The sequence below is a fragment of the Oryzias latipes genome, chromosome 20 (genome assembly GCF_053564925.1).
Source record: "Oryzias latipes strain Hd-rR chromosome 20, Olatipes_Hd-rR_3.1".
Lineage (NCBI taxonomy): Eukaryota > Metazoa > Chordata > Actinopteri > Beloniformes > Adrianichthyidae > Oryzias > Oryzias latipes.
In genome coordinates, this window is record NC_136256.1 from 8,798,085 (window position 1) to 8,808,280 (window position 10,196).

Genomic DNA, 10,196 nt, shown 5'->3' on the forward strand with positions numbered 1-10,196 from the left:
GAGTTACAGTAATCCAGCCTCGACGTAACAAATGCATGGATGAGTTTTTCAGCATCAGTCTTAGAAAGTATATTTCTGATCTTAGCAATATTCCGCAGGTAAAAAAAGGCAGTTCTACACGCCTGAGATATGTGAGCCTTAAATGATAAATCCTGGTCAAATAAAACCCCAAGGTTTCTAACTGTGGAATTGGGGGCTATACTTATGCCATCCAGGGAGACTATCTGAGCAGACAGAGCATCTATGAGGTTTTTAGGACCAAGTATAATGACCTCAGTTTTTTCTGGGTTCAAGAGGAGGTAATTAATTGTCATCCAGGTCTTGATGTCATTGATGCAGGCGTTCAGTTTCTCTATCTGGTCATTCTGGTCAGGCTTCATGGATAAATACAACTGCGTATCGTTGCTGTGTTTCCTGATTATGTTTACTAGGGGTAGCATATAAAGCGTAAACAGGATCGGTCCCAAGACTGAGCCCTGTGGGACTCCATAGTTGACTCGAGTGCACTGAGAGGAATGGCCATTTACATTAACAAACTGATACCTATCGGACAGATAGGATTTAAACCACTGGAGAGCAGATCCTCTGATCCCTATGTCCTGCTCTAATCTATGGAGTAAAATACTGTGGTCGATAGTGTCAAAGGCTGCACTGAGGTCCAACAGGACCAGAATAGAAAGTAGTCCCTTTTCTGAGGCCAATAACAAGTCATTAGAGACTCTAACTAGTGCAGTTTCCGTACTGTGGTGGGGTCTAAACCCCGACTGAAAGTCTTCAAAGTGCCTGTTGTCCTGCAGGTGGCAGTAAAGCTGCTTAACTACAACTCTTTCTAGGATTTTAGAAATAAAGGGCAGGTTTGATATCGGTCTATAGTTGGCCAAGATGCTAGGATCCAAACTGGGCTTTTTCAGAAGAGGTTTAACAACTGCATATTTAAAAGACTGTGGCACGTAACCCGTTTCCAGAGAGGTATTTATCATTGTTAATATGGGATCATTAATTAGGGGAAACGTTTCTTTTAAAAGTCTAGTGGGAATTGGGTCTAACAGACACGTTGAGGATTTGGAGGACGTAATAATTATAGTTAGAAATATAGTTTATATATGTAGTTGTATAGTTAGAAATATAGTTATTTCCGCTTGATCCACAATAGTGAAGCAGTCTAATGTTACAGAGCTTTCCATGGATGCCTTCATTTCTACCGCTTCAGCCTGTTCTGGGCCGATATTAGGAATAACTTGATTTAACTTATGTCTAATATTTGAGATTTTACTATCAAAAAATGTAAGAAAATCATCAGAGCTGAGAGAAACAGGAACATGTGGTTCTACTGAGCTCTGACTGCGAGTTAATTTAGCAATAGTGCTAAAAAGAAATCTTGGATTGTTTCCATTCTCTGATATTAAGGTTGAATAGTACTGGCTTCTAGCTCTACGCAGGGCTTTTTTATAATTTAATAGGCTATTTTTCCAGATATCCAGAGACTGCTCTGAACCGGAGCGGCGCCATTCTCTTTCCATTCTCTTCCTTGTTTAAGAGAACGAGTTTCAGCGTTAAACCACGGTGCTACTCGGTTTTGTCTAACGAACTTAGGTTTCAAGGGGGCAACAACATCGAGTGTACTCCTGAGGGATTGTAAGGCATCATTAACAAAGTGGTCATTTATACTAGGACTGATGCTATGGGAACTGGACTCAGAGTATTTTCTCAGAATATCACTAAGTACTGGCTGAACTGTGTGTTTAAACTCAGACACAGAACGGTCAGTTAAGGTTCTTCTAAGCTGTTTCTTATTCACTGGGGCAGAAGGATGTTCCAGTGTAAACTGGAAGGTAATCATAAAGTGATCAGAAATGATGGGGTTAAGAGGAAGGACACTCAGCTGGCTTATCTCTATACCATGGGTTAGAACAAGGTCCAGGGTGTGCTTATGACAGTGAGTGGGTTCATTCACACTTTGGGTGAAACCAACATCATCTAATAAAGCTGCAAAAGCATTTCCTAGCACTGGGGTCATCAACATGAATATTAAAATCCCCTAATATTATAGTTTGATCAAAATCTAAGGCAATAGTCGATAGGAAGTCGGAAAACTCAGTTAAAAATTCTGAATATGGGCCGGGGGGGCGATAAATAATTATGAGTAAAACAGTTTTTCGAGTTTTCCTGTTTGGGTGATTTATAGACAATATGATGCTTTCAAATGAATTATAAGCATTTTTTACTTAAGGGCTGAGAAGTAAGCTAGACTGTGATATTACTGCCAAACCACCTCCTTTCCCTGAAATCCTGGATTTCTGATAGTTAGCATAAGTGGGGGGGTTGCTTCATTCAATCTAACATAGTCATCCTGTTGGAGCCAAGTTTCTGTTAAGGCTAAAAGACTAAGGTTGTTATCAATGATTAACTCATTGACTAATAGGGACTTGGAGGAAATGGATCGAATGTTTAATAAACCGCATTTAATGACATCATAATTCTGCCTGTGGGCACTGCTGTCTGTCACTGTAAAGTTTCTATGACGCGCTCCTTTCATTTGTCTTTCAGCACATAAGCTAAAGCTCGGACCTGCTTGACTTTCCCTGCATGGGTTTTGCACCAGCACTAACCCTAAGGGAGGCTCAGAGGAGCGTTTTACACTGCTGCTCTGCGCCCGGGTCTCGTCTCTGGATTGTCAGGTTAACAGACTAAGCCTAGCAGAAATGTTTCTAGAAAGAAGAGCGGCACCGTCCCAAGTGGGATGGACGCCCTCTCTCCGCATGAGACCGGGCTTCCCCCAAAACGCGCTCCAGTTATCCACAAAACCAACGCCGTTTTCAGGGCACCATATAGAAAGCCAGCGGTTAAATGATGAAAAGCGGCTGTACATTTCATCAGTGACTAAGTTCGGCAGGGGACCAGAGAAAATTACAGTGTCGGACATCGTCTTAGCCAGTTTACACACCGAAGCTACGTTTAACTTAACCAGCTCTGATTGTCTCCGTCGGGCATCATTACCGCCTGCGTGAATCACGATTCGCCGGAACCTGGACTTATAAAACTCATCATCCTCTCCTTCACTCTTACTCATGGTGCAGAGACATAAGCACAGTAGGACAAAATAACTCAGCAAAACACGGTGAAACACAGTAAAACAGCTAAACAACTAAACACATTTGGTCAAAAAGCCACACTTAAACCAAAATCCGTCCAGACAGGCAAAGGAAATGGTATCCCACAATCCCTTGCAGTTCCGATCTAACAGCAGGACCAACATTACACCTATTTAATTGAATTAATTTGAATTAAAGTAAAATAACTGTCTGAAAACTGCATGTTATTTTTAAACTGACTTAAAAAGCAAATGATTTATCTTAACTGAAGCAAATAACTAAGTTAGATCAAAGTAAAAAAGTTTAATTTTCCAACATCCTTATGTAATCTTATCCCCCTCTGACGGTGGAAAAAGTATCATCTGAGTTTCTTCATCCACTAAATCATCTTCAAATGGACACGCCATGCTGCTTCACCTCTCTGTAAACAAACTAACCTTCAACTAAACCTGCTCCCGACCAGGTTATGTTCAGAGCATGAGTTGCCATGGCAAATTAACCTACCCTGAAACATACCTCCATTTCTGGAACCGAAAACTGAGGTTATCAACTTCTTTAGCCTCAAACTTACCGTGGGAGCTAGCATAACCTGCTTCCTGGAATACCCCCCAGGGGTGGCGAACAAGTTTGACACCAAGAGCCGAATTCTTTCACTGTGAGAGTCAAAGAGCCACACCACACACTGCCAAGACGTACACACACAAACACGCAATTAAAGCTGTATTATTTTCCATAACACACTCCTCTCCCTACAATACAACAGCAAGTATTGTACTTGTGTTTATTTCAAGGAAAGTGTCCACCCTCAATACACACATCAAATGCATCTTAGCCAGAGTTAACACAGCAACTACCCTGGAGGTCAGATACCCCCTCCACACACACCCAGGCACCTCTCTCTCATCTCATACACACACACACACACACTCTCTCTGTCTTTCTCTCTCTCTATCTCACTCTTTTCTCTGACACACACTACTACTCAGTGACAGGCGTTGAGGTTGATGGCTGGTGAGGCACTGACTTCTCTGAAGTCAGATTTATGATGAAAAAAACTGAATATTTCACCGTTTGTCCAACAGTATTTAACTGGTAATTCTTTGTATCTCAACATTCCTCTTTCAATGAAACTTACACCAACAAATACACAAACATCTGGAAAGAGCATCCTTTTGGTGTCTAAGTAATTCATTTTCACAATAAACACATTAAATACATTACATTTCAGTTGTGTGCAGCTTAAATTAATTTTTACCTTCTTTAGAATATCTTGCTTTTTTAATGTTTTTTATTTAAAATTGAATGACTGAATTTTTGCATCAAAAGCAAATAATTTATTAAATGTTAATACATTGCAATGACTCAGTTCATTCTTCAAGTAAACAAGTGCTGAGTTACCATCAAACTGGCTGCGTTATTCGCTCCCCCTGTCCACATTACAAGCCTATTAACTTGACCACACACACGTACAGCCAAACGGCATGCAAGTCACTTCTGTTAACAGCTCCCTGGTGTATGGTTTTACACTTAAGATTCCCCACTTCCCATGATCCTTAGGGGCTGAAGGCGGGGCTAACCCCCAGGCCAGTTGTAGCCTCTCTGATCGGTTCCTTTAGGTGAGTGTCAGTCAGAACGGACCGATGCCTTGATTTCGCGTGTTTCAAGGTAATAAACAGGGACTAGCAGACATATCGACAGCAGCTGGAGAGCAGCTCTTTTACATACTGGTATTTCTCCGTTCTCCAAAACGTAACAGGGCATTCTTTCAAAGAGATTTTAGCTCAATCATATCCGGTTGTCTCGCTGCCTCGTCAGTGACGAGCGGGGATCTCAGGCAGTCAGTCTCTGCAGGAAATGATCCATGAGAAAAGTGATCTGCGGCCGTTTCCGTCCAGTTGCGCTTTATTCATTTGGATTGCAGCTTTCTGCTGTGAGCTCCACAAAGAAGGAAAGTGGGATGATAGCCGTTTGAATATGCACTTTGAAAAGCTTCAGCTTGTTAATAAAAGAGACAATTTGTGTCAGATCAGGAAGAGTTTTTAATTTTCTCCAGGATACGTTTTTTTTTTCTGCCATGAACACTTTTACTGCTTCCAAAAGCTCATAATAATAAACATAGTGACTTGCCATTCTGTTCAGTAAAAAAGGTAGGAATCTTCCCGTTCTTCTAGAAACGTCCTGTGTTTATCTTTATACTCTGAATTTCACCATTTTGACCATGCGGGTCACAGTCTGCACACACATCAAATCTTTATCTATGTATTCCGGCATTGGGCGGAATACATAGATAAACATCAAACACACACACTGCCAAATTACTTTTATTATTATTTATTATTTATTTTTAATACCCTCTGATGGTTTGAGTGTGGTTTAAGAGGGGAAAAATTATGAAATGAGGCAAAGTATATAGAAAATATTATGAGACGCAAAGAGCCGTACGCTCATTGGCCAAGAGCCACATGGGCCTCGAGAGCCGCGTGCTCACCACCCCTGTTCCAGACGCTTGTGGGAGGAGCTACCCCCAAACTATCTAATTTACAATGCATGGAAGACATCCAGAAATCAGATTTTTTTTTATTGTGAATAACTCAAAAAGCATTGGTAATCACATTGCCATGTCTGGGTTTATGAGTTCATTCAGAGATTCTCCCAGTACAGTGAGTGTTAAGGGTTTAGGTAAGGGTTAGAGTTAGAGATGGTCACAGGTGGGTGCAACATTGCCTATATAAGATGTCTTAAGTGTGAAGACTAAAGCTCCCTTTCTATCTAATCATGCTAAACTTTTAAAATAACCATTAGCTCATTATGTTATATCACCCCAAACTAGGTTATGGCTCTAATTAACAACTCCAACAAAAATATCTTCTGTCAATTTTATTCTTGTTTTTAACTGGACTTTGCTCTTATAACAATTGATTGCCGTGTTAGATACAGTATCTCACTCACACTCAAAGTGTAGAAAATCGGCACATGGCTTTGATCATCTCATAATAGCAACAATTCGCTTAGTAACATTCATCTTTAAGGTTTTCCATAATTGTCATCAGACTGCACAATCCATGCTAGAACATAATTAACATGGTAGCCTAATCACTTATCATTACACATTCATTCACAAAGGCCAATGGATCTCAAATAAAATGCATTTCACTTTTAAAAAAAATGGTTTATTCAACTTATTCAATTCACTGAATATTTTACATACACTTAAGCAATCCCAATAATAAACTCAAGAGGGGCTATGGAAAAAAATAAACACGCTGCCTAAAATGTAAATGTGTTACAGTCTGTCAGTTTTCCTTTGTTTTGTGTGTGTAGATTGGCTGTGGCTCCTGGAGGACTCCTCCTCCTCTCCTGTCATTCCTGAAGTGTGCACAGCTGCTTGCATTTAGTTAATTGGTTTCTTGTATTATTTAAGCTCACCTGTTTCAGCAGTCTGTGTTGCAGTGTAGTTTCTGTTTGTTTCACTATGTTCCTAGTTTACTTGGCTTGGTTCAGTGGAGAGGATTCCGTAGTCATGTCAAATAATTCTCCTTACTTCACTTGCTTCTCTGTTCCTGCATTTGGGTCATCTTGATTCGCTGTAACAAAATGTGCAATTCAATTAAAAAATTGAACTAAATTACACTTGAAAGGATGAGTGAACATATCAACAACTATCATTTTACGGTATCACTATCACGATTCAGATCCTGTGCAGCAAGACATTTTACTGACATTCAAGTGTGCAAAACACAATAAAATGTCCAAGAATCTTTTCCTGGTTTGATGCCTGAATTTTGTGATAACACCTGCCTTCTTCCTGAGTTTTGATGGGGCGCCATCAGTAACCAGACTAACATCAGGTGACCAGTTCACTCCAACATCGTCCAGCGCAGTAACTACAGCTGATTGTCATCAGCTGTTGTTGTGTCAATCAACTCAAGAAACTCCGGTGTGACAGAATCTTCAACACTTCTAATATGCACAGTTGTTTATATCTGTGCACTGCAAAAAACCACCATCTTAATTCAAGAAAAAAGTACTTGTTTTTAGTAGAAATTGACTAGAAATAAGTCAAATTATCTGTCCATGCAGCTAGTAAATTTTACTTAACAAGATGTCTTGATTTAAGTAAAAATATCTAAGCCATAGTAAATCGGTTAAATCTTGAAATTAGGCAAAAACACTTATTTTAAGCAGTAATTTAAGATAAAAAAACCAGAAACTAGGATATAGGAGCTTGATTAAAATTTATTGCCTACTAAAATTCAGAAAATGCATCTTGAAACAAGCTGTTGCAAAAGATATTTTTTCTTGTTTCAATACTAAAAAGAATGAAAACAAATTCACTTTTCGATTCTTTTATTCAACTTACAAACTGAGATTTCTGATACAAATTTACCCAAAGGCACTAGGAATACAACTATTTCTTTAACAACACAATTAGAATACTCATCTAAAGAACAGACATAAACATTGAACTGCAAAAGCAGTTTATCTTCCAACAAATTCTTTACTTTAATGCTCTTTCATGTGGTGGTGATGTCCCACTTGTGAATTGTATCCTGAAGGATCTCTGTCTGAATGACAGAAGGGTGGCCGCGGAATTTGTGTAGGTCAGATGTAGTGTGTAATAATATGCCATTTAGAAAATCAGACCCTCGTGAAGCTTTTCTTTTTCAAACGTCACTGACATCGAACCAATAGCAACGATTCATCTGCTGCCATCGAACACCAAGACTGGACTTGACAGGCCTCTTTTCTGGATGAAGACGTTTGGATCTTCTGTTGGCTATAAAGCAGAAAAAACGTTTTTCCTTTAGTATCTCCAATGTAGTAATTTCTTTATGTATCTGCTTAGGGCAAAAATAAAAATTTACCTCCTGAACATGCAGTAAAGCTTCACTAGCACACCCCAGTTTCTTTGATGGAGGTGCCACTGGGGGAAAGAGAATGGGAAGGGCCTTCACCAGAGCAAAGTTGGCTTCCACTGAAACACAATAAAATAATTTTACTTCTTGAAGAAGAAACACATAGAACCTAGTGTTTTCTGAGAAGAAGCATTCACGCATCTAACTACATGTATCAAAAAGGCATAAACTTACTTTTATCCCTGTTGATTGGTGGCTTTATTGCCTTCTTTCATACTCTGTAAAATAACCCTGGCGCAGCAATCTTCCCATCACATTCTGACTTCCTCAATGAATTCATAGTGGGGAGCAAAGACTCAATGCATTTCTCTAGGCACCTGCAATGACAAACCAAGTGATGAAAAATATATATACATTTAAAATTTTACTTTATACTTTTTACATAATACTTACATGGTGCAGTTCTCTGGATAAACACCCACGATGGATGAAGCTCTGGTATCTCCTCTTATGGCTCCACAATCAATGTAAGCTCGTTTGGCCTGAAACTCCAGATCAAAAAACTGTTAAGATCGGCTTGGGCTTCTACTTTTTGTACATTTCCTGCAGAGTTTTATAATGCCTAGCTCAGAGGTGGGCACTGAGGGCCGCATTCCTGCATGTTTTCCAGCATACCCTGCTCTGGCATGTTCTAATTGGCTGGACACACCTGAACCAGGTAATCAGTCATGAGCAGGGCAAGATTATTGGCTGGACACACCTGAACCAGGTAATCAGCCATGAGTAGGGAAAGGCTATCTTGAAATCATGCAGACACACCGGCCCTCGAGGCCTGGAATTGCCCACCCCTGGCCTAGCTTGTACTTGCATACTATCCTTATTCACTAGAAGTGATCAAAAATTGTGTTTTAATTTCTGCCAACAATAGTAACTCTCAAACTTAAAAATGTTAAAGTCACAATTTTTAATAACAGCAAGTTTTCATTCTAACTTTAAGATCATCAAGCATACATGACAAACAGTCTTTCAAACTGGCTGATTTGGATGGGAAACTGCCCAATCTAGCAACCCTAGCATAAAACTGAGTTACAGTTGAGCAGTATTGGGCTAGCAATAACTCAACTTAGCTTACTACAATAGCATACTTCTTAACACTGAAATACATTTTTACTAAACAAAAAATTAAGTTAACATATTTAAACAGAACCAAAATCTCATTAATTGTATTTTAAAGTATATTTATGATGTATACAGGATACTTACAAAAAGGTGACGGAGTAGCTAAAATAGTGCTAGCGCAAGCTAGCTAGTTGCTCCGTTAGCCTGCTTCTCAAGATGTTTAAACCCACTTTATAATCTTTACCAGCTGCGTGGAGCGTAATGGTGATTTATTCTATGTCATATAATTTAATATAGCTTACTTCCTTTTATCTTGTCCGCCGAATATCATATTCCTAATTGTTTTTCCTGTTCGTCCTCATCATGTTCTGGATCATCAGATGTACGTCGCAAATGTGACAAGATGGCGCTGGGTCGGTCACAATATGAAAATACTCAAAGGGTATCCCAAAAATGCAATAAATAGAATTAATTTTTTTGTGTTACACTTCCTTATGCCATCATTATGAAAATAAATAAGTTATAAAACAGCATATAACGTGTTGGCTCTACTAGTTTATCTTAAGCAAGTCTTCTGAACATATTAATCCCCCTTCATTTGCTCACAATGGACTTTTCCATTTTTGCTTGTGCCCACCGGAATGTTCCATTGAAAAATTACGACAAAACATGAAAAATACATATTATAAAAGATCAAATATTCTACGTAAACCTTGGTTGATATAACAAATAACTTCTTTTATTAAGGAAGATAATCATTGTCTGATTTGTACAATCTTTCGATTCAAAATAGATCTTTGCACAAAATATTGAGTTGGTATTGCCCAAACCAAGCGCGGTAGAATTATGATTGCATCATCTGTGGATTGCAAAGTACTGTTTATAATTTAAATTTAAATCAGATAACCATGCTGTTAGAGTGAAGTTGCTTGTTCTCAATATTAACAAATATGTATGTGAAAGGTCATTAATTATCATTTCTGCAAATAAAACAATACTTACTTTTGGACCTACACAAAAGATTTTGTGGTAACAATGGATTGTTGACAAGACAGACAACATTGTATTGAAGCCAGGTTTATGAAACACTGTTTTAACAGAGACCTTCTTGCTTATGAACTAGCTATAC

The 10,196-nt window shown here is 38.8% G+C and overlaps 1 long non-coding RNA gene across 2 annotated transcripts; it reads right to left on the minus strand.

Moving 5' to 3' along the window:
* Positions 1-7,449: 7,449 nt before the first annotated feature.
* Positions 7,450-9,688, minus strand: LOC144988304 (uncharacterized). Of its 2 annotated transcripts, XR_013652165.1 has the most exons (4): positions 8,402-9,147; positions 8,183-8,325; positions 7,958-8,067; positions 7,450-7,869 (listed from the first exon to the last, which is right to left on the minus strand). It is a non-coding gene; the product is annotated as an uncharacterized LOC144988304 (long non-coding RNA). The 2 variants fall into 2 exon arrangements; XR_013652164.1 differs by lacking the exon at positions 7,450-7,869 and having other exon boundaries at positions 7,897-8,067; positions 8,402-9,688.
* Between the last annotated feature and the right edge of the window lie 508 nt (positions 9,689-10,196).